At 48.0% G+C, this 25271-nt stretch overlaps 1 long non-coding RNA gene across 1 annotated transcript in view; it reads right to left on the reverse strand.

Annotated features, from left to right (window-relative positions):
* LOC120990560 overlaps nucleotides 1-24943 on the reverse strand; it is a 45328-nt gene extending 20385 nt beyond the window's left edge. The window contains exons 1-2 of the long non-coding RNA XR_005776448.1: nucleotides 24773-24943; nucleotides 24284-24407 (exon numbers count right to left, since the gene is read on the reverse strand). This is a non-coding gene — a long non-coding RNA (uncharacterized LOC120990560). The remainder of the gene's footprint in view (nucleotides 1-24283; nucleotides 24408-24772) is intronic.
* Nucleotides 24944-25271: the final 328 nt, after the last annotated feature.

The raw sequence follows: 25271 nt of genomic DNA on the forward strand, positions 1-25271 counted from the left end.
CTGACAGCCAACATTCCCACATAACAAGTATCTCAACTTCTTGGACCGACCCCTAGACCGGTCATATGTGGTATCAAAACAATCAGCCTGATAATATATGCATCATTAAAACATGTCGGGGCCCGAATATCCATTAGTGTGGACGGGAAGCCATGTTTTATTAATATTTTATGTCTGCCAGCTGAGTAAGAGAGGTGGAGCGTGCACAGGTAGTGAGGACCTTCCCAAAAGGCTTGGACGAGAATAGGAGGGAGACTCCTCTCAGCTCCACCCTCTGCCCAATGGGAATAAAAATGAACGATTAAGAACATTTCATTGACACAATTTGGAGATCCGATCAACATTGGGTTGTGTTTCATGCTTTCCTGTCCCCGGAAAACAGAACAGACTCTGATCACGCAATTCTTTGAGTAGTAAGAACCTTTCTGTTTTTATTCTTCCATTTTTATAACTGTTGTGTGCACGTTTATGTATGTCTCTTATTTCTTGTAATTTTTATAACTGTAGCTTTATTACATTAAAGCTACATCTTTTATTTGCTTTGCCTTGTTACCTAAATTTTGAAATGTATGAGTGCGGTTTGTGTTACCGCATATCTGCTGAAAATGTGGCCTGCGCTACTGAGTGCTGCTTGCGAGTGGGGGCGCTGTGGGGTTTTCTATGAGCTCCTATTTCATTGGTGTATTAATTTAAATGTCATAGATGGTGGCAGCGTGCATGACAGGTTGTTTCGGGGTGCGATCTAGGTTTAATCTGAAGGGAGGAAGAGATTGAGTGCGTGAAATAGATCGACCCTTAGCAGTCGCACCCAGGTCACGTGACAGGGCGGTTCCTGTAAGTGACACTAGTGTTCAGCGAATTGAAGTGAAACAAATTAAATTTGATCTGAATTTCAGTAAAAATTTGATTCACCATGAATCCGAATTTCCTCACACTTCGTGGTGTTTTTTCCTAAAATGATGGCTACACGTGTTACAAAGTAAAAGTAAGAAGCCCCTGAAAGCATGATGACTAGAGTTGAGCAGACACCAGGATGTTCGGGTTTGACCGGTTCGGACGAATTTAAGAAAAAAGTTTGAGTTCGGGACCCGAACTTGACCCCGAACCCAAACCCCATTGAAGTCAATGGGGACCCGAACTTTTGAGCACTAAAATGGCAGTAAAAATGTAATGAAAAGGGCTAGAGGTCTGCAAATGCCAGCAAAATGTAGATAAGAGCATGGCAAGTGCTCTGCAAACAAATGTGGATAGGGAAATGACTTTAAATAACATAAAATACGTAAAAATAAAAAATAATAATCTTGATCTAGGAGGACGAGGTCCATATGGAGTAGGAGGTCGAGGAGGCGGTGGATGTGGCGGTGTAGGTGGAAGCGGCGGTGGAGGAGGAGGAGGTAGCCTACAGTTTTTTGGTTTTAAATGTATTTTTATTTTTTTAAATTAGGGTACAGCCCAAAACATTGGGAAATATAACCTGTGATAACCCACTCCAGTCGTGCTAATCACACGTTCAGACAATACACCGGCTGCAGGGCAGGCCATCACCTCCATGGCGTAAAGGGCAAGCTCAGGCCATGTGCTCAATTTGGAGACCCAGAAGTTGAAGGGGGCAGACCCATCATTCAGTACGTGTAGGCATGTGCATACATACTGCTCCACCATGTCGCACGTCCCCGTGATGTCTACGATCCAATTGGATATCATCTCTATCAACTTTCAATGTTCTTTTATGCGCCTACCATGGTGATCACGGGTAGCGGGGAATCAGGGTTCCAGGCCGGAGAGGGAGCCTGAGAAAAAGATACCACATCCAAGGGAGGTCAATGGATGAAATTAAATGTAATCAAGCGGAAATGTGGGACAAAGTATTGAAGCATAAGCTTCCAAGTTAAGGAGGGGGTGCGCGGCAATTACCCACTCCCGACTCGGGGAGGTAGTGACGATAAATAACAATACAGGACTCTTAAGATGCCCTGTTATTGGAATGATTAATAAAAAATTCTAGGGAATGTCACTGGGGTATTTTGGATTTGGAAACATTATACAGGAGAGGCCCTGCTGCCGCTTTGTTGACTCTAGATAACTTCTGCCTGATCGCACGTCCCTGTGATGTCCACCATCCATTTGGATATCTTCTCTATCAACTTTCGATGTTCTTTTCTGCACCTACCATGTTGATCACGGTTATCGGCGAATCAGGGTTCCAAGCCGGAGAGGGAGCGTGAGAAAGAGAGACCACATCCAAGGGAGATAAATTGATAAAACATTTTTTTTAACGAGCGGAAATATGGGAAAAATTATTAAAGCGCAAATGCGGGACAAATTATTAAAGCACAAATGTGGGACAAATTATTAAAGCGCAAATGTGGGACAAATTATTAAAGCGCAAATGTGGGACAAATTATTAAAGCGCAAATGTGGGACAAATAATTGAAGCGCAAATGTGGGACAACTTGTTAAAGTTTAATCATTGACTGAAAGGAGGTGGCGCGCATCAATTAAAGAAGAATTTCAGAAATTTTATTCCCTGTCACCTATGCAGAGCAGGGGTTTATTCACATCTAAAATTGTATAATGTCAACCCAAGAATGTAACAGAAAAATTAGTGAAATTTATTAACCTGTCTACTTGGTAGAGCAGGAGTCTATGACAGAAAACAATTGTTTATTGTCACCCGAAAATGTAAAAGAAAAAATTGTGCATTTTTTTAACCTGTCTACTAGGTATAGCAGTGGTACATCAGACCCAAAAATTAGTGAATTTCACCTGAAAATGTAACAGACAAATTTGTGAATTTTTTTAACATGTCTACAATGTATAGCAGTGGTACATCAAACCCAAAAATTGGTGAATTTCACCCAAAAATGTAACAGACAAAGTAGTGAAATGACATAAAATAAAATAAAATACGTACAAATAAAAAAAAATATAAATGGATTTATGAGGTGGAGTTCCATATAGAGTAGGAGTTTGAGGAGGCGGTGGACGTAGCAGTGTAGGTGGAAGCAGCGTTGGAGGAGGACGAGTTAGCCAACACTGGTTTTTGGTTTTAATATTTTTTTAACAATTAGGGTACACTCCAAAAAAGTGTGAAATATCCAAAATACAACAATGAGCAATTGCGCTGCAGTATAACAATGGCTGCTTAGTGCCGGTATACATGTCTATTCTGCACAAGGTACAGACAAGTCCTGTGGGATCCATGCCTGGTTCATTTTAATGAACGTGAGCTTGTCCACATTGGCTGTGGACAGGCGGCTGCGCTTCTCTGTGATAACGCCCCCTAAACACAAGTTCAGATAATACACTGGCTGCAGGGCAGGCCAGCACCTCCAAGGCGTAAAGGGCAAGCTCAGGCCATGTGCCCAATTTGGAGACCCAGAAGTTGAAGGGGGCAGACCCGTCATTCAGTACGTGTAGGCGTGTGCACACATGTTGGTGAAATGCTGCCTCCTGCTAAGACGTTCCATATCAGCTGGTGGTGATGGTTGTTGTGGCGTGCTGACAAAGCTTTTCCACATTTCGGCCATTCCAACCCTGCCTTCTGAGGTGCTGGCGGTGCTCCAGCTACGTTGGTGACCTCTTCCTCTGCCTTCGCCTTTTGTTTCTACTGTGCCCCCGCTGTCAGGTGGAAATGCCACCAGCAGCGCGTCTACCAGCGTGCGCTTGTACTCGCGCATCTTACGATCATGTTCCAGTGAGGGAATTAAGGACGGTACGTTGTCCTTGTAACGAGGATCCAGCAGCGTGGCCACCCAGTAATCAGCACAAGTTAGAATGTGGGCAACTCGGCGGTCGTTGTGGAGACACTGCAGCATGTAATCGCTCATGTGTGCCAGGCTGCCCATGAGCGAAAGGCTGTCCTCTGTGAGAGGTGTATTGTCTGTGTCCTCTGTATCCCCCCAGCCACGCACCAGTGATCGCCATGAGCTGGTCTGGGTGCCACCCTGCTGTGAACATGGTTCCTCCTCCTCCATCTCCTCCTTCTTATCCTCCACCTCGTCATCCTCCAGAACTGTGCCCTGGCTGGACAATTGTGTACCTGGCGTTTGTGGATGCAGGAACCCTCCCTCTGAGCCACTTGTTAATGACTGGCCAGAAACCCTATGAAATGATCCCTCTTCCTCCTCCTCCTCCTCCTCCTGTGCCACATCCTCTTCCATCATCGCCAGCAGCCTTTTTTCAAGGAGGCATAGAAGTGGTATTGTAACGCTGAGAACGGCGTTATCGGCACTGGCCATGTTGGTGGAGTACTCGAAACAGCGCAACAAGGAACACAGGTCTCGCATGGAGGCCCAGTCATTGGTGGTGAAGTGGTGCTGTTCCGCAGAGCGACTCACCCGTGCGTGCTGCAGCTGAAACTCCACTATGGCCTGCTGCTGCTCGCACAGTCTCTCCAGCATGTGCAAGGTGGAGTTCCACCTTGTGGCAAGTCGCATGTGAGGCGGTGAGCGGGAAGGCCGAAGTTACGCTGCAGCGCTGACAGGCGAGCAGCAGCAGGGTGAGAACGCCGAAAGCACGCACAGACGGCCCGCATTTTCTTCAGCAGCTCTGACATGTCGGGGTAAGTTTTAAGGAATCTCTGCACCACCAAATTCAGCACATGCGCCAGGCAAGGGATGGGCGTCAAACCGGCTAGTCCCAGAGCTGCTACGAGATTTCGCACATTATCGCACACCACCAGGCCGGGCTTGAGGCTGGCTGGCACCAACCACTCATCGGTCTGTTGTTTAAGACCCGTCCGCAGCTCCTGCGCGATGTGGGGTTTGTTCCCCAAACAGATAAGTTTTAAAACTGCCTGATGTCGTTTACCCCTGGCTGTGCTGAAGTTGGTGGTGAAGGTGTTACGCTGACCGGATGAGGAGCTGGTAGAGGAGGAGGAAGCAGAGTAGGAGGAGGAAGCAACAGGAGGCAAACTGAAGCGCCCTGCAATCCTCGGTGGTGGAAGGACATGCGCCAAACTGCTATCCGCCTCAGGCCCAGCCGCCACTGCATTTACCCAGTGTGCTGTTATGGAGATATAACGGCCCTGACCGTGCTGGAAAGCGCCTGACTGTATAGGGAGGGTGCTTAGGGACTGATGGTCCTCCCCCTTCCCCTCTTTTCCCCTTAGGGGCATTTAGGAATCTGGCCCCATCTCAGTAATGGTTAAGTAGGTTGCAGATTAGGGTCATTGAGGGTTAATCCCTGGGGTTCCTCCTTAGACAGGATGGGGGCGGTGCAGGAAATCCTGAAGGTCACATATACCTCCTCTCTGTCCTGGTCACTTCCTCTTGCAAGTGGAAGCAGGTTGGCCCTCCCTCCCTTTGCGGTTATTCTTGGGAGGCGGGTCGAAGTGCACGGTTCTGTTCAGTTATGGATACTTGGTTATTCTGTTTTGTTTTTCTATTTTTAAGAGACCCTGCTGGGAGTCCAGCGGTTTTGGATATTGCTCCGATGATTACAGCTTTGGAGAGCTGCGAATTTTGGTCGAGTTTATGAAGTCACAGCTGGCGGCATTTGAGTACAGCGGAGATATGGTGGTAGCAGATGGCGTAACTGCCCGCTGGGAGTCCAGCGGTTGGCAGACAGCTCTGATGATTACGGTTTAACTTGCCCGCTGGGAGTCCAGCCTTTGGCATACCGTTCCGATATTATGGTTTATTAAGGTTTGCCGCTTTAATAAAGAAGCTGTGGCCGATCACCATCCAGCAATAAAGTGATACAGTTGTCGGTGTCTTTTGTTATGGGTCAAGGTTGGGTAAAGGGGCCAAGGGTGAGTTAAAGGTGGTATCCCCTCCCCCTGTTACCCTGGATACCAGCAGTCTTACTGGTCCACGTATCCGTAGTGAGGTGCAGCTTGCCACAGATGGCATTGCGCAGTGCACACCTGATTTTGTCCCCTACTTGGTTGTGCAGGGAAGGGATGGCTCACCTGGAAAAGTAGTGGCGGCTGGGCACGACGTACTGTGGGACAGCCACCGCCATAAGGCCTTTAAAACTCTTTGTCTCCACCAGACGGAATGACAGCATTTCAAAGGCCAGTAATTTAGAAATGCTGGCATTCAGGGCCAGGGATCGCGGGTGGGTAGGGGGTACTTCCTCTTCCTCTCCAGCGTTTGGGATATGGAGAGCTGAACGCTTCCGTGGGACATTGTGGAGATGCTTGGTGACCCAGGTGGTGGTGTTGCTGGCAGATCCTCTGTTTGCGGGGTGCCAGGTGGCACTGTCACTCCAGAGGTGGATGAAGAGGAAGAGACTGCAGCAGAAGAGGAAGCAGGAGGAGCCAGAGACCTTTCTTGGTTTTTGAGGTGTCTACTCCACTGCAGCTCCTGCTTTGCACTTAGATGCCTGGTCATGCAGGTTGTGCTCAGGTTGAGAACGTTTATGCCTCGCTTCAGGCTCTGATTGCACAGCGTACAAACCACTCGTGTCTTGTCGTCAGCACATTGTCTGAAGAACTGCCACGCCAGGGAACTCCTTGGAGCTGGCTTTGGTGTGCTCGGTCCCTTGCTGCGGTGGGCAGTACGAGGCGTACTGTCTAGAGGACGGCCGCTCCGCTTTTGCACCCTGCTCCCTCTTCTGCTGTGCTGGTGGCTCTGTGCGACCACCGCCTCTTCTTCCGAACTACATAGGTCACTCGCATGACCTTGATTCCATGTGGGGTCGAGGACCTCATCGTCCTCCACATCATCTTCCACCCAGTCTTCACCCCTGCCCTCCTTGTCGATCGGAATATATAAAAACAGGTCTCGTCTGCACTGGATACGTGCGGCGAGCCAATGGACTTAAGGCGCAAATCACAACCCGAGCTTGGATACAAGATTTTTTATTTTGAATAGATGACGCGTTTCGGGGTACTCAGGACCCCTTTATCAAGTCTGAAAAAACATATGGTTGTTACAGTTGTCTGTAGCAGTGTAAATGAATCAAAGGTGTAAATAATATAAAAGTACAAATAAACAAAAGTTCATAGTAGTAGTTGGACAGTAGCTAAAACAGTGTGTATACAAACGTGCGTACATGCACACATACACGCATTTATATCTGTATATATAAAAAAATTGTTTGGGTGCATAAATGGATCAATAGATGAAGACAAAATCATAAACATAAATGCAAGCATAAACGTAATGTATATCCATTTGCTTGCTGGTATAACTTGTGGTCAGCATTGACTATAGTGATAGATGATATAGGTAAACTGATGATGGGGCGTCTGGATAATATTTGTGGCCAGTGTTCTGGTCTTGTTGTGGCTGCTGGCATTGCAGGAGGATCGGTGCTTACCTGATGATTGATGCTGGAGAGTGTCCTGCTGTAGCGGCGCTGCTGTGCTTGCTGCACGTGTAGTGTGCAGTGTGAAGGAGCGCGCGCTTTCCAGTGTTTTGAGGCGGGGCTGGTGGGCGGGGGTGTGGCAGAGGTGTGTCTGTGAAGGGGCGGTCCTAGATGCGGAGGCTGGGGAGCCCGGCTGATGTGATATGTGCTTCGCTATTGCTGCGGCTAGTGTGGCAGGGGTTGTAGGTGCTGCGATAGGAAGAGTGTAATCCTGGCTAGATGTACTGATGTTGGGGCTGTGTGATAGTGGTAACCGGAGTTTGGGCGGATGCCTGGGGCTGGTGGGATGTTGTGGCTATGGGAGGGGTGTGCAGTATGAACTGATTTGATGGGTATTATAAGGGAGGAAGTCACGGAAGGTAGGGGTGAGAGAGGATGGGGATCGTGGTATGTCAGTATGGATAAGGAGTGCTGTTTGTATAGAGCTGGTACCAAGTAGCACATCTGATGAGGGGAGGAAGGAAAAAATTATATATATATAAAAAATATATATATAATAAAGGAGATGATGAAATAAAATAAAATAAAAAATAATAAGTGGATGAAAAATAATAATGAATAAGTAATAAATAAAAAATATATGAATAAATAAATAAAAATAATTATAAATAAAAATAAAAATAAAATTACAATAAAAATAATAATAAAATAAAAATAAAAATAAAATTAAAATTGAAAGTAAAAATAATACTAACTGAAATAAAAATAAAATATATATGAATATATATGTCGAAAGAATATTGAAGGAGGGATGGTGGTGAAGGGTGATTGGTTGATTGTTTCAGGTGGGTAGAGCTGTAAGGGTCGTATGTGCATGGGATGGTGATATTAGAAGCACTGCTTTCATTGAGTCCGTTGGGTTCAAGCGTGTTGAGCTTGAAGATCCAGAACATCTCGCGTCTTTGAAGGGTTCTGTATCTGTCCGGGCGATTGGCCTCAATATGTTCCAATGGAGTGATGGACAGTTTTGAGGGATCCTGGTTATGGGTAGCTAGGTAGTGTCTAGAGACGCTGTGTTTTAGATATCCTTTGGTGATGTTTGACCGGTGTTTATTAGTGCGTTCTCTTAAGGTTTGGATGGTCCGGCCAACATACTGCATGCCGCATTCGCATTCTAGGAGGTATATCACATATGAAGTAGAACAATTTATGAAACTTTTGATATGGAATTCCTCGCCGGTGTGATTGCTCCTGAAGGTTCGGATTTTGTTTGAAATGTTGCTGCAGCATTTACATAGAGTGTGGCCGCACTTGAAGCTGCCCACGGGATCAGGGCACCAGCTGATTTTGCTGGTGAGGGCTGGTGCTTTAGACCAATGCTGACCACAAGTTATACCAGCAAACAACTATAATACGTGACAACAGGCCAGTAATAATGCCAATAGATGACTACATGTTCATATTACTACATGTTCATATTTTCATATGCTATTGTGTGGGTATATATATGTGTGTATATATATACATATATTATATATTTTCAACTGATTGCTCACAACCCTAGACATACAGTTCTTAACACACCTATCAACAAGCAAACAACAAAAAATCCCAATACAAAATGAAATACATGACCCAAAAAAAGTTCTTTTCATTTCACCAAAAATTATATTTATTTTTATTATCCCCACTACTCCGTTTATTGACCACACTAACGCTGACTAGCATTCCTTCTGAAAAGGACCTCCAGGAGAGTGCACCAGCGGCTCACGGTGCCGAGGATACAGGTACTGCAGGCATTCCGTCTCATTATAAAACACTCATGTACAGTATAATTTCCAGTTTTAAACAAGAGAATAGCAAAGTCTAACACTCCTATCCAGATGATAGCATTTTATTTTGAGTTGAGAATTTTCAAATAATTGTTCCTTTATGAGAGAAAAAAAGAAAAAATATTATTATTCTCCCCCTTGCAAGAGACTCCCTTTATCTACATTCCAAACCATGTACTTTTACCTATCTGTTCCTGCGTACAATTAGTTCTGTACACAACCAGGAAACCGTCCGATACAGCTATATACAGTGGAGGAAATAATTATTTGACCCCTCACTGATTTTGTAAGTTTGTCCAATGACAAAGAAATGAAAAGTCTCAGAACAGTATCATTTCAATGGTAGGTTTATTGTAACAGTGGCAGATAGCACATCAAAAGGAAAATCGAAAAAATAACTTTAAATAAAAGATAGCAACTGATTTGCATTTCATTGAGTGAAATAAGTATTTGAACCCTCTAACAAAAAAGACTTAATACTTGGTGGAAAAACCCTGGTTTGCAAGCACAGAGGTCAAACGTTTCTTGTAATTGATGACCAAGTTTGCGCACATTTTAGGAGGAATGTTGGTCCACTCCTCTTTGCAGATCATCTCTAAATCCCTAAGGTTTCGAGGCTGTCTCTGTGCAACTCTGAGCTTGAGCTCCCTCCATAGGTTTTCGATTGGATTAAGGTCCGGAGACTGACTAGGCCACTCCATGACCTTAATGTGCTTCTTCTTGAGCCACTCCTTTGTTGCCTTTGCTGTATGTTTTGGGTCATTGTCGTGCTGGAACACCCATCCACGACCCATTTTCAGTTTCCTGGCAGAGGGAAGGAGGTTGTCGCTCAGGATTTCACGATACATGGCTCCGTCCATTTTCCCGTTTATGCGAATAAGTTGTCCTGTGCCCTTAGCAGAAAAACACCCCCAAAGCAAAATGTTTCCACCCCCATGCTTGACGGTGGGGACGGTGTTTTGGGGGTCATAGGCAGCATTTTTCTTCCTCCAAACACAGCGAGTTGAGTTAATGCCAAAGAGCTCTATTTTGGTCTCATCAGACCACAGCACCTTCTCCCAGTCACTCTCTGAATCATTCAGGTGTTCATTGGCAAACTTCAGACGGGCCTGCACATGTGCCTTCCTGAGCAGGGGGACCTTGCGAGCCCTGCAGGATTTTAATCCATTGCGGTGTAATGTGTTTCCAATGGTTTTCTTGGTGACTGTGGTCCCTGCTAATTTGAGGTCATTAACTAACTCCTCCCGTGTAGTTCTAGGATGCTTTTTCACCTTTCTCAGAACCATTGACACCCCACGAGGTGAGATCTTGCGTGGAGCCCCAGAGCGAGGTCGATTGATGGTCATTTTGTGCTCCTTCCATTTTCGAACAATCGCACTAACAGTTGTCACCTTCTCTCCCAGCTTCTTGCTAATGGTTTTGTAGCCCATTCCAGCCTTGTGCAGGTCTACAATTTGTCTCTGACATCCTTGGACAGCTCTTTGGTCTTTCCCATGTTGGAGAGTTTGGAGTCTGCTTGATTGATTGATTCTGTGGACAGGTGTCTTTTATACAGGTGACTAGTTAAGACAGGTGTCCTTAATGAGGGTGACTAATTGAGTAGAAGTGTCTAACCACTCTGTGGGAGCCAGAACTCTTAATGGTTGGTAGGGGTTCAAATACTTATTTCACTCAATGAAATGCAAATCAGTTGCTATCTTTTATTTAAAGTTATTTTTTTCGATTTTCCTTTTGATGTGCTATCTGCCACTGTTACAATAAACCTACCATTGAAATGATACTGTTCTGAGACTTTTCATTTCTTTGTCATTGGACAAACTTACAAAATCAGTGAGGGGTCAAATAATTATTTCCTCCACTGTATACCCCAACAGGGTTTGTGTCCGTTTTTTATCTTTTTAGATCTAAAATCCATTTTATCTATACCCTCCAGCCATTTTTTATCTATCTTTTACCTTTATCCTCTATTTTATTATTTGTGCAAACAATCATCCAGTCAAAACACTGAACTAATCTACTATTTATGGATATATATTACGTTTATGCTTGCATTTATGTTTATGCTCTTGTCTTCATCTATTGATCCATTTACGCGCCCAAACAATTTTTTTTATATATACAGATATAAATGCGTGTATGTGTGCATGTACGCACGTTTGTATACACACTGTTTTAGCTACTGTCCAACTACTACTATGAACTTTTGTTTATTTGTACTTTTATATTATTTACACCTTTGACTCATTTACACTGCTACAGACTACTGTAACAACCATATGTTTTTTCAGACTTGATAAAGGGGTCCTGAGTACCCCGAAACGCGTCATCTATTCAAAATAAAAAATCTCGTATCCAAGCTCGGGTTGTGATTTGCGCCTTAAGTCCATTGGCTCGCCGCACGTATCCAGTGCAGACGAGACCTGTTTTTATATATTCCAATACCCACCCAAGTGGCGGTTTGGCCCCCGCCCAGGGTTGTTTCGGACACCATTCGGCAGCACCAACCCAGACAACCTCAACACTTCAAACCTCCCTCCACCAAGGTTGCACCACAATCAGTGCAAACCAAACCAGGTGAGTAATTTCACTCATCTTGGTTAGGGGGAAGGGACATCTATCTGTTTACCCTCACCTATGAGCGTCTTCTCTCCTCTCTTGGCCATCTGATCACTCCTTGTCGATCTGCACACTTTCGAAAGTCCCAGCAGTTGGCACCTGTGTTTCGTCATCATCCGAGACGTGCTGCGATGGTCCTCCCATGTACTCATCTTGAAACATAAGTGGTTGGGCATCGGTGCACTCAATCTCTTCCACTTCTGGGGCAGGGCTAGGTGGATGGCCCTGGGAAACCCTGCTAACAGAGTCATCAAAAAGCAGAAGAGACTGCTGCATGACTTGGGGCTCAGACTGCTTGGCTGATTTGCAAGGGGGTGAGGTGAAAGACTGATGGACATGGGCTGCAGGTGCCAACTGTGGTCTTTCAGCAGGAGACTGGGTGGGAGACAATGTGAAGGAACTGGAGGCACTGTCAGCCACCCAATCTACTATCGCCTGTACTTGTTCTGGCCTCACCATTCGTAGAGCCGCATTAGGCCCGACCAAATACAGCTGCAGGTTCTGTCGCCTACTCGCACCTGAGGAAGGGGTTTCACTTGTGCGTGTAGCTGGCACAGATCGACCACATCCTCTCCCTGCAACATGAGCTCCACCAGCAGCACCACGACCGGGGCCACGTCCCTTATTTGACGCTCTCCTCATATCTCTCAAATTTAGGATCTTGCCCTAAATGGTTGTTTAATTAATAGCAGAATAGAATGACAGTATGTAAAGGGTGTATCTCACACGCCCTGATCCACACTAGGCCGCAATTAAAGATTTGTGCCCAAAACGTGTGTTTGTTTAATAACAGAATATAACCACACTATGTAAAGGGTGTATCTTGCAATGACATATGCAGCAAAGGCTGCAAAATCAACTTTTTTGCCCAAAATAGGTGTTTGTTTAATAACTGAATATGACAGCTGTATATAACCCTTGAATTTCACACGTGCTGATGCTGCAAGGCCAGAAAAATTGTGTATTTTGCCCAAAAATTAGAGCAACAGAACGGGGCGCAGCATAGCGTAGTGTAACTTGACTTGGGGGGAAGTTGAAGGCAGGAAGGGGTTAATGTGTTATCTGGTAGGATAGGGGTGGGACTAGGGATTCGCGGGCTGTATTTAATCCTGGGGGGAGGAGGCACCTCCCACCTGCGTACAGTATTATTCAGTCAAGTTTCCCACCCACCCTACCTGTCAGGATGTTTTGAGGGGGGTATGTTGACGGGCATGTTAATGGAGGGTCCTGGAAGGCAATGCAAGGCTTAATAGGTGCATGACAAGTTGGAGCGTGCATCGCATGAGGTTCGGTAAGCTGGTGGATGGAGCCCCTGTTTGGGCAAAATGGGCCCACAGGGGTAGATGGAACTATAATTTGGAGGATGTGGTGCCCTTGGGTCGGTGACCGCGGCCAAGGGTAAGGTGGTATGACAAGTGGAGGGGAAGAGTGAAGAATATGGCTTGCCTGGCTTGCCTGGTTGCCTTCTAGGATCCTATTATTCTATTACTAGGTTTGGAATGTTGTTACATTTTGAAATGTTTCTGTGTTCATTATTATTATTGGAAAAGTTGGTGAATATGTACTGTTTAATAAATTGGGCCGTGAAGGCCTCTTTCTCCAAGAATGTATCCTTGTGTCTTAATTTGGGTAGAAGGGCGGGGTAAGTAGGAAGGTACGGTGTATGACTGAAGGGATCTTCCATCCTAGTAAGTCAAGGGTGTTTTATTAATAGAAGAATATAACCCCTGTATATACAGGGTATATCTCACACACCCTGACCCACACTAGGCCGCAATTAAAGATTTGTGCCCAAAATGGCTGTTTTTCAAATAACTGAATAGAACCACACTATGTAATTTGTTTAATAACTGAATATGACAGCTGTATATAACCCTTGAATTTCACACGTGCTGAGGCTGCAAGAGCTGTAAAATAGTGGATTTTGTAAAAAAAAGGGTGTTTTTAAAAACCCAGAAAATTATAGCTGGATTTCTAGCTTAAATTGCACACTGACTAATCCAGATTTTGGATATTACCAAAAAAGTGTGTTTTTTTTACTAACAGAATATGAAAGCTGTATTTAACCCTTGAATTTCACACGTGCTGATGCTGCAAGGGCTGTAAAATTGGGTATTTTGGCAAAAAAGGGTGTTTGTAAAAACCTAGAAAATTATGGCTGTATTTCTAGCTTAAATTGCACACTGACTAATCCTGCAAATGCACCAGATGTTGTATATTGCCAAAAAAGGGTGATTTTTTACAGCCAGATTATTAGTGCAGTTTTCCAAAGATTGGATTACAATGTCACAAAAGCTCAGATGCAGTGCTGGTGCCATGAGCTTGCATAAAATGGCCGCTGCTGCCACCCAACGAACAGACAGATAAAAGTTATTTTTTTCTGTCACTGGGCTCAGGGCAGGGTAAAAAGATTGTGCCCTGCACCCACAGAACTAAATCTATGTAGATCGCTGAGTTAGATTCCAGTTCTGAACAAAGATTCTGTCCTATTCTCTCCCTGAAATCACCAGCAGCTTCCTCTCCCTACACTAAGCACAGCAGAGTGACGTGCAGCGCTACGTGACCCCAGCTTATATAGAGGCTGGGTCACATGCTGCTCTGGCCAATCACAGCCATGCCATTAGTAGGCATGGCTGTGATGGCTTCTAAGGGCACAGAGTTAAACGCTTTTTGATTGGCTGCTCTGCAGCCTTTCAAAAAGCGCCAAGAAATCGCCGAACACCGAACCCGAACCCAACCTTTTACTAAAATGTTCGGGTTCGGGTCCAGGGTAAAAAAATCATAAAGTTTGGTACGAACCCGAACTTTACAGTTCGGGTTCGCTCAACCCTAATGTTCGTTTTGCTCTCCCTGCCTTCCCAGAGCCATAACTTTCTTATTTGTCTGTCCACATAGCCAATTGAGGGCTTGTTTTTTGCGGGACAAGTTGTACTTTTCAACACCACCATTTAATATTGCATATGATGTAGTGGAAAGCAGGGAAAAAAAAGTAATAAAGTAGGGGGGGTGGGAACAGCATGAAAAGTGCACAGAGTGGCTCTATGACATAGTGGTGAGGTGGAAGCAGTATGAGAAGAACACAGAGTGGCCCAATGACAGTGTGGAGGTGGCGTTAGCATCAGGAGGCCACAGGAACCACATTTACCCAGTGGTCCATAAAGGACATATATTGTCCTTGACCGTAGTTATAGTTCCACACGTCGGCGCTGACTTGCACTTTGGCAGCCACCAACAGGCTCAAGGACTGGCCCACCTTCTGCTCTACATGTGTGTGCAGGGCTGGTACTTCCTTTTTGGCAAAGAAATGACGTTTTGGGACTCTAAACCTCGGCTCGGCACAAGCCATCAGTTCTCTGAAAGGTGCAGAGTTTACAACTTGGAAAGGGAGGGACTGCAGTGTGAGATTGTGGATAAACTCTGCCTGTAAATGTTTATGTTTAAATTGTATTGAAGCTGTCTTTTGGCATTCCGGGCACTAGCCTCTTTTTTGCAGCACAGCCAGCACACTCTGGGATCTACATATGGAAAGCAGGAAGTGCTGATCTGACATGGTGGAAGCAATGTTCTTTGAGAGACTGAATCTGATTCCATCCTGACTTGCGGATGTCCGGGAGTGAATGGACACGCAGAGGAAGGAGATTAGCTGTTGTCCCCTTACTGGATCCGGCTCTTTGAAAGAGAGATTGCTCCAGGAAGACAGTGTACAGCGTGTGGGCAGAAGTCTTATTATCAATCAAGGCCGCACGGTTGCTGAGAGGTTGGTGGCCATCCCAGGTAAGCGGCATCCTCGGGCCCAGAACGGACGCAGGTCAGTACACCTGGTTACTTATTGTATTCTACTGTGTGGCGCCTGAAGTAACAGAGACTAGCCTAGGCCTTATAGTAGTTAGATAGTTAGGGTTATATGTTTTGCTAGGCCTTACTGTACTGGACTGCGGTGCAGTATTTGACTTGCAGGCTCTGCTGCGTCCGCCACCGACTAGGTGTGTCCTCTTTAGCGGCACGGCACGACTTGCAGGCTCTGCTGTGTGCGCCATCGGGCTAGGCCTGTCCCTCGGACAGGGACGGTGACTGTGGGCCTGGGGTATAACTTAGTCTGTATACTTATATTGTTGTGTTTTCACTATTGTTAAAGTAAAGTTTCTGTTCTTGCATAGTAAGCTGGTGTCAGTGTCGCTTTTCTTGTCTGTGACTTCGCTGTATCCTGGGGAGCCCACCCCGGTACACGGCTTACAACTTGGCGTGGTCGGCAGGATACAGCGACCGTTATGGACAGGAACGTGGCGGGAGATCGTCCCCCGACGCCATTGGTGCCGGATCAGGACCCAGCCCAGGGTGCACAGGCGCAAGTCCAGCTTGCCCCCAACAATATGGCTACCCCAGTAGGATACATCCCTGTAGGGGCACTGCTGCTTCCAAAGTATGACGATAGAAACATGACATTGCAGGACTCGACTGAAAGGGTGCGAAGTGCGGTTAAAATGTGTAACCTGACCCCCGAACTGCGGGCCGAGGTTGCGTTGGGAGCCCTAGAGGGTGACGTCAGGAGGACAGTGATAGTAAGGCCTGACTCCGAGAGAGATACCCTAGAGAAAATATTCTCCCTGCTAGAGAGAGCCCAAGGGGGGCGGGCCAAAGTGGTACAGTTACGGAGTCACTTCTTTAACCGACCCCAGCGAGAGGGCGAGACCCTGATGCAATATTCCAATGCTCTACAGGAGACGCTGAATGAGATACAACGACGAGACCCTGAGGCCATAAGGCGCCTTCCGGGAGGTGGAACGGCTTCTACAAGATCAGTTCATCGTGGGGCTCTCCAATAAATTCTTACAAGATAAATTACAAGAGATGACCCGAACAATGGCCGATATAACATTCTACAGTGTCTACTTAGCCGCCGTAGAGAGAGAGGAAGAGCCCATACCTGCGGCAGCAAGAGTGGTGAATAGCACGCATGTTACAAGGGACTGGCCGGGGTCTGAAGAATAAGAGTCCTTAAAGGATGTGGTCCAGGCCCTGCGGGCGGAATTGAAAGAGCTTCGGCTGGAAGTGTCCCAGATGAAGGCAAAACCATCCCGGCGTCCGGAAACGGTCCCCGCACCTCGTGCCACTCCATCCAGAACAACCCCGGTGAGGGAGCCGGTCAGAAGAGGGCCCCTCTGTTGGGCTTGCCGAAAGTACGGCCATATGGCCAGAGAGTGCCCAGAACAGGTAGCGTCTGAGCCGACGTTAAACTTCCGACCGCTGCAGTAGCTGGGCGTCCTGCGGCAGTGCACCAGAAGTTAAGCCCTCTGCGTGAAGAACGTGACTTGTATGCCAGCAGCCCTGTATTAGAAGCCGAGTTGGAAGGCCGTAAGGTCTGCTGCCTAGTTGATATAGGGTCAGAGTGTACCCTAATGCCTCTGGAGTTCTTCGAGAGGCACTTTGGGCATATGATGGAGCCCGAAGACGGGAGCGTCATCAGGCTGACGGCTGCTAAAAATAGAGAGGTGGATGTCCAAGGGATAGTCTGGATGCGGGTCCGACTGTTTGGGCAAGACATCGGCAAGAAAGGGGTCGTGCTGGTGGACCATTCGTCCCGGAAAGGAATGGACGTGACCCTGGGCATGAATATACTGAGATACCTAGACCATCAACTCTATGCCAAGGAAGGGCCAAAGTACTGGCAACGGGCCACGGCACACCGGCCTACCCAGAAGGTCTAACAACAGATGTGAGGAGCTGTAGCCTGCAAAAGAGTAACCTGTCCGGTCGGGCCATTGGAGACGTGAGGGTGCTCAGGAGGACCCCGCTGAAGATCCCACCTCGACAAGAGTGAATATTGATGCTGCCAGTGGGGGCTGGACGACGATTGAATGGACTGGAGGTCCTAATCGAACCCGCTTATCAAGAAGAAACACAGATTCGCCTACTGGTAGCCCGGGCCCTCGCCCTTGTGAAGGACGGATGTGTGCCTATACACTGCTGTAATGTTGAGGACTGCGAGTTAACCGTCCCCGCAAACACCCTGCTGGCCAAAGTTTATGTGTCCGAAGGGAGTATCGCTCGACGAAGGAGCTTCACGCTGCAGCCGGATAGGAGATCAGCCTGAACCTATGCCGTGGAGATCCATTCAAGGGAAACCCCGACAGCGGAGTGGAACGGTCGAGTGATCATGGCCCGTATGGGGGTGGACTGCAGAACCCTGACCCCGGGGGAACAAAAGCTGCTGGAAGACACCCTCTGGGAATTTCAGGAGGCCTTCTCAAGACATGATGAGGACTTTGGGTGTGCTACTGCTATCGAACATGAAATCCCAACCGGCGATGGTGCGCCGATCAGGGAACGTTACCGGCAGATCCCACCTAAGATGTATCAGGAGGTGAAAGATATGGTGGCCAGCATGTTGGAGAACCGGGTGATCCAGGAGAGTCAAAGTCCATTGGGTGCTCCGGTAGTCTTGGTGCGGAAAAAAGACAGGAGTCTCCGGTTCTGCGTGGATTATCGGAAGCTGAATGCTCAGACCGTCCGGGATGCCTACCCCTTCCGCGGATTTAGGAGTAATTATCAGCCCTAAGCCAAGCAAAGTTCTTCTCAACTCTTGACCTGGCTAGTGGGTACTGGCAGGTGCCAGTGGCCAAGAAGGACAAAGCCAAGACGGCCTTCATTCTACCTATGGGACTCTACAAGTTCAACCGGATGCCCTTTGGCCTCTCCAATGCTCCGGGGACATTCCAGCGATTGATGGAACACTGTCTGGGGGACCTCAACTTCGAATCAGTATTGATATACCTGGATGACATAGTGGTGTTCGGGGCTTCCTTTGAAGATCACCTCCAGAAGCTGTGACAAGCCTTGGGACGGCTACGAGACCATGGGCTCAAGATCAAGCCAAAAAAAATGCCAGCTGTTCCGACAGCAGATAGAGTACTTAGGACATGTGGTCACCCAGGAGGGGGTAAAACCGGCCCCCAGCAAGGTGGAGGCCATTCAGAAGTGGCCCCGGCCAAGTACGCTACGGGAGGTACGGGCGTTCGTGGGACTGGCCGGCTACTACAGGAGGTTTATACCCAAATTCGCTCATCTGGTGGACCTTTTTAAACGAGTTGCTAAGAGGCACGGCTGGGGGCCCGAAGAAACGCCTCGTCGACTGGGGGCCCTGACAACAAGAGGCCTTTGAAGCGGTGAAAGAGGCCCTGACCAATGCCCCGATCCTGGCTTACGCGCGGTTTGATACCCCATTCCTGCTGTATACTGATGGAAGCCTACATGGTCTGGGGGCCGTATTGTCCCAAGTCCAGGATGGACGGGAGAGAGTCATCGCCTATGGGAGCCGGTCCCTAAGAGAGTCAGAACGCAACCCTGATAACTATAGCTCCTTTAAACTGGAACTACTGGCACTGGTGTGGGCCATGACCAAAAGGTTTGCAGAATACCTGACTGGTCCAGAAGTGACCGTGATGATGAACAACAACCCGTTGGCACACCTGGAGAATGCCAAGCTCAGTGTACTCGAGCAAAGATGGTTGGCCCGCCTCTCTAAGTACCAATACCAGTAGGACAGTCGACTCAGAAAGGCAATGAGGAGTTAGAGGATACTGAAACTCCTGACCTTGGTCGCTTACCTCTTTTCCCGGATTTGGCACATTTAAGTGGGGTGGCGTCTGGAATGACGCTTGTGCTGGGGAAAACGTTGACTGATTGGGAGAGAGTCCAGGATAGTTGCCGGGATTTGTGGAAAGTGAAAGAATGGGTTCGGAGCAAGATCTGGCCTCGGCTAGAAGAACGAGCCCGTCTGACCCCAGAGGGTCAGAAGTTGTTAAGGCAGTGGGACAAGCTGACAATTACCCAGGGCCTCCTGTGCCGGATCATATACTTACAGTCAGAGCTGCAGTACCGGCAACAGATTGTCATTCCCATGTCGTTGGGACCGGAGGCCGCCAGGGAAGCTCATGAAAAGGGAGCTCATTTTGGGAGCGACAAAACGTTCAAGTGGCTCCAACGGCTGGTATACTGTCCAGATCTGGCCGGCATGGTGGCCTCGGCATGTCTCAAGTGTCGATCCTGTGGGTTGAGTAAGAGTACTGAACAGCGGGCTTCTGTGCAGACCATCCGCACCTCAGCACCCCTAGAACTTCTGATGATTGATTATGTACAGATTGGGTACTCTACCTCGGGACACTCGTACTGTCTAGTCATGACAGATCACTTTATCAAGTATGCGGTGGCTGTGCCCACCGGAGACCAAACCACAGAGTCGGCCACCGAAGCTGTCTGTAAACACTTTATGCAGGTGTTCGGTGTCCACGGAGGATACATTCTGACCAGGGAGCATGCTTTCAGGGTACTCTAATGAATGAACTGTACCAACTGTATGGGATTGAACGCTCCCGCACCACTCCAAATCACCCACAAGGAAACGGGGCCTATGAACGATTCAGATGCTGCGGACTCTGGAAGACAGTCAAAAAGCCCAGTGGCCCGCGTACCTACCTGAGTTGATGTGGGCCGGATACTCTCCACATATGCTCATGTTTGGACGAGCCGGACGGGAGATTGAAGATCTCCACATGCCCAACCCGATGGAGCCCCCACCGAGAAGTACCACCGCATGGGTGCAGGAGCACCGCCGCTGGCTGAGAGCGGTCCACAAGGTTGTGGAGGAGCGCCTGGGACAGGTGATACACCCTAACCCAAGACCAGTGCAGAAAGATAGGTATGTCCCAGGTGATCGGGTGATGGTCAAAGCCAAACGGCCGTCTGGGAAGTTGGATGGACGGTGGGAGGCAGTACCATACACAGCGAAGAGAAGGGTAGACCCCGCTATTCCGGTCTATGAGGTAGAGCCAGTAGGGACAGGGGGACCCTCACTGAACTTACACTGTAACATGTTGAGACGTTGCAATTTTGATGAGCCAGTGGGCGTGGAGGGGGTGCCTCCTCACGCTCCGAGTATGGAGGAAAGTCCCTCAGATGAGGAAGAGGAGGAATGGTGGGTTGTCCCTGCCCAGGTGTCCACCGAGGTTCCGGCTGTGACAGGTTTGCCACCCAGGTGCAATGCTGAACAGTCAACAGCTCCTCTCTTGTCAAATATGCCTGATGTCCCCAGTACTTCTGAAACCTTCAATCTGAGAAGGTCAGCGAGGCCCAATGCTGGTGTGCCTTCACAGCGCTATGCTCAAGAAGAGTTTGTATGGGGAGAGTTGCCCAGAACTACAACTTCGAGTGGGGTGGCATGTGAGATTATGGATAAACTCTGCCTGTAAATGTTTATGTTTAAATTGTATTGAAGCTGTCTTTTGGCATTCCGGGCACTAGAGGCCACTGTTTTTCAGCACAGTCAGCACACTCAGAGATCTGCATATGCAAAGCAGATGATGACTCATGCTAGCTGCTTCTGAAAACCAGGAAGTGCTGATCTGACATGGTGGAAACAATGTTCTTGCGGATGTCCGGGAGTGAATGGACACACAGAGGAAGGAGATTAGATGTTGTCCCCTTACTGGATCCGGCTCTTTGAAAGAGAGAGTGCTCCAGGAAGACAGTGTACAGCATGTGAGCAGAAGTCTTATTATCAATCAAGGCCTCATGGTTGCTGAGAGGTTGGTGGCCATCTCAGGTAAGCGGCATCCTCGGGCCCAGAACGGACGCATGTCAGTACACCTGGTTACTGATTGTATTCTACTGTGTGGCGCCTGAAGTAACAGAGACTAGCCTAGGCCTTATAGTAGTTAGATAGTTAGGGTTATATGTTTTGCTAGGCCTTACTGTACTGGACTGCGGTGCAGTATTTGACTTGCAGGCTCTGCTGCGTCCGCCACCGACTAGGTGTGTCCTCTTTAGCGGCACGGCACGACTTGCAGGCTCTGCTGTGTGCACCATCGGGCTAGGCCTGTCCCTCGGACAGGGACGGTACCAGGAGCAGGAGCATTAGTACCAGCAGATGATGGGAAGGACAGACAGCTTCCTTCCTGAGGTGGTAGAACCTTGACTGCCTGAAATCGGGTGCATGGCACTGCGTGATGCAGCGGTTGCTGCAGCAGGCTGGACCACCACATCGGAGCCATGGTTCTCCCAGGCCACTTTATGGTGACGCTGCTTATGTGTCACGGCTGAGGGTGGGGGAAACCCTCAGCCGTGCGATGTCAATGGGAAAGGTTAGCTTCTGGGCCAGGACAGGAATCAGGGAGCAGGTCACCTCCTAACGCGTCCCTATTCTGACCCTGACTCCTAACCGTATGAGCCAACCCTGATGGTAGGAGGGCTCATACACGGAACCTAAGATCCCTACTAGCCATCAGGGTGGCCCTGGACTAGGAGCTACCCTTTCCCATTGACATCGCACGGTTGAGGGTTTCCCCCACCCTTAGCCGTGACAGTATGACCACAAGGGTGGCCCTCACTGGATAGATAGTATAATACCAGGAGGATGACTCCAGCAAACACCATGGCTGGAGTACCCCTCAGCTACTGGCATCCAGCAGGAGCTAAATACCCCAAGTAGCCACACCCACACACAGACACACCCAGTGTTCACACACTAGGAAGGGAATTAACCCTTCCAATACCAGACAAGTGATGGAAGCTACTTGAAGGGAAAAAGTACAAACAAGCACACACTCCACCTGTTACCGCCGGCAACGGCATGCGAGGCAACCATGTCCTGGGGATCAGCCAGAAGGCCGAGACACTGCCACCACATGCACACAACACCACACGTTGCCACGGGCAACCGCAAGAGGAGGAATGTGTCAAAAAACACACCATAGGCAGTGACAATATGTTGACGCAGGGCCGTGGTGCCAACATTGGCACCCTGGCCATGCTTCACATTCTGCCTACAGATTTGACAAATGGCCATGTTCACCTTCCCCGGCGACTTGACAAAAAGCTGCCACACCGCCAATTAGTTGATTTTACCCCCAACACTCCGCACTGACTGACTGCTACCACCCCTGCCTCCGTGAACCCCCTGCACCACTACTTTCCTGACAGGTAGGCTCCTGGGAAGCGGGTGGTCTACCCCGCGCATTTTTGGCTCCCGACCTCCTACTGCTGCCACCCTGCTGACTCCCGGCCACGCTACTGACTTGCTTGCTCCACCGCTGCCAAACGCGCAAGCTGACACCCTCTTCTCCCGATGATGATGAAGCCCCTTCATCACCCGGCTCCCAATTGCGATTGGATACATCATCGAGTACTGTCTGCACGTCACTGATGTCCTCCTCAATGGTCTCTGACCTAGGAGCCTGACCTCTTGCAACACCAGCTCTCACGCCACTCTCCTCATCACTACTTGCCCACCTATCGGAGGAAGAGGCGGATGTCTCCTCTGGATCTTGGCTAGTGCAGTAGCTGCTGATTGTCCTCTAGTTGCTTGTCCTCGATATATAGTGGAGCTGAGCCCACAGCATATAATACTTCTCTGGCTGAGGGAACAGAAAAGGACAGAGGCAGGTTGAGGACAGGTAAGGGCCAACTAAGGGTTGTGTCTGACGAACCCACCGACTCTTGACTGGGGGTGTCTGATGTCACTTGCTACGAAGTCAAAGATCGAGTCAACCATTCAAGAACCGCTGGGTTGCTGGTCAAGACATGACCGCTAGCTGACACTGGGAGCTCAGGGCTCTCGAAGTGACCCCTGCTGCTGCGCCCCTTACTCTGCTGCGACCTGTTCCTGCGCCCAAAACATTTAGGCCTGTGCCCTTCCCCTCTGCAGGGCCGGGCACTTCTCTGTCTGACATACTGTTAGATCAAACAAGTAAATAAAAAGGAAATTAATACACAACAAAAAGGGCTGTAATTTTCTCACTTCACCACACATTAGCTAATAAACCCTTTTCTTTTTCCCAACTAATACACGCCAAAAAAAGGCTTTAGAACATATAACTGTGGCCGTGAACGGCAAACAATATAATTTTTTTTGCCACTAATACACGCCAAAAAGGGCTTTAGAACATATATATATAACTGCACCGCACAAGGGCTAATAAGACCCCAATAACAATAACTGTTTGCTGGAATTACAGAGGTATCATATAGTGCAAACCTAAAAGCAGCAGTATAACACCAATTTGGTTCCCCAGTCAGTGCAGCAAGGTGTAATAGGATTGTTCCTATTACCCAGGCTGTACACTGCCCTACTGAACCCTGTTCTGCTTCAATACTCTGGCATGATTCATCCCTATCCTTTCTTCTAATGCTCTTTCCCTGAACTTCTATTGATAAAAATATAAGTTTCATGTCTTTCCTAGCACTGTCCCTAGCGCCTGCTGACGTCTCTCCCTGCACTAAGTACACTGGAAATTGTCAGAATCCAAGATGGCTGAGGCTATTTATAGGGCTGTGACTTCACAGGGGCTGGCTGGCTGCTGATTGGCTGCATGCATGGCATTATGGGTGATCCCTCGTTCCCAGAGACCCTTGCTCCATGTCCTAACATGTGCAGCAGCCATTTTAGGAAAAATCACGAAGCACGAGGAAATTTGGATTTGGTGCGAATCTAATAATTCCTGAAATTCCACTTTGTCAACCTCGATTTGCTCATCTCTGATCATCACCACTGGTAACACATTACTACAACTCATACTACCACATACCGGTTATATTGGATATCTCTCCTTCTGAACAAGGGACGCAGTCATAGCAGCAGGTGTGAATTGTCGGGCTCGCCATTTTCCGGCTTCCAGGTAAACACGGGTCTGAGCAGCGGGATAACGGGATCTGAAGGAAAAGAGAAAAGGCACAAATGTGATAATAGTGATGAGAAGACCTAGAAGGGTGGACTACAGAAAGTGAAGTCACCATCATAAGAAGTAAATGAAGACAACACAAGCGGTTCTCCGAATATTACATAGAAGAGTGACCTCAGCAGGTCCGATATATTCTAGCTTTAGGTTACAGACATATATGAAGCATAGCGACATTTCCACTTAAAGGGGATCACTTTCTCTGGAATACCCCTTTCATATCAGCCTTTTTCAGGCCATACAAATACAGACTAAATACAATGGTATGAAACACCAACCAGCATACATTAACCTTTTGTTTACCGCCATACTATTTGCGTTGTGGCTGTAAGCTCTTACATGTAGCCCGACGTATGAAAGTGTCAGGTTACATTGAGATCTGTCAGCACTCCATGGGGTTGTAGATCTCTGTGGCTGTGCTGTCACTAGACATCTCCGGTCACAGTTAGTATCCCAGAGCCCAGGCAGGTGTACAGCGATCCATCGCAGTGTGAAGTCAAAAAGCCGGCAGCGGCGTGCTCTACTTGATGTCAGAGTGCCCCCTGTTGGTAGTTAAAATAATTGTGGGCCTTCAGGCTGCCATGACTGTGCCAGTGTCACGGATGGTGTACAGGAAACAAGACAATACAATATAAACAATGACTCACTGGATCCACAACTAAGGAACAAAAGGGAGACCCCTGCATGAGACCTGCCGCTCTCCCTTATTGCTCAGCCTATGCGACCACCCCAAAGGTGGATGGGAGCATATCCACGTACCTCAACTATCTTACACCTGAAGACCCTACAATAGTGAGGGGACACGACCACCGGCTCCCTACACAGACACGGAGGGAGT

This window comes from Bufo bufo, chromosome 2 (genome assembly GCF_905171765.1).
Source record: "Bufo bufo chromosome 2, aBufBuf1.1, whole genome shotgun sequence".
NCBI lineage: Eukaryota > Metazoa > Chordata > Amphibia > Anura > Bufonidae > Bufo > Bufo bufo.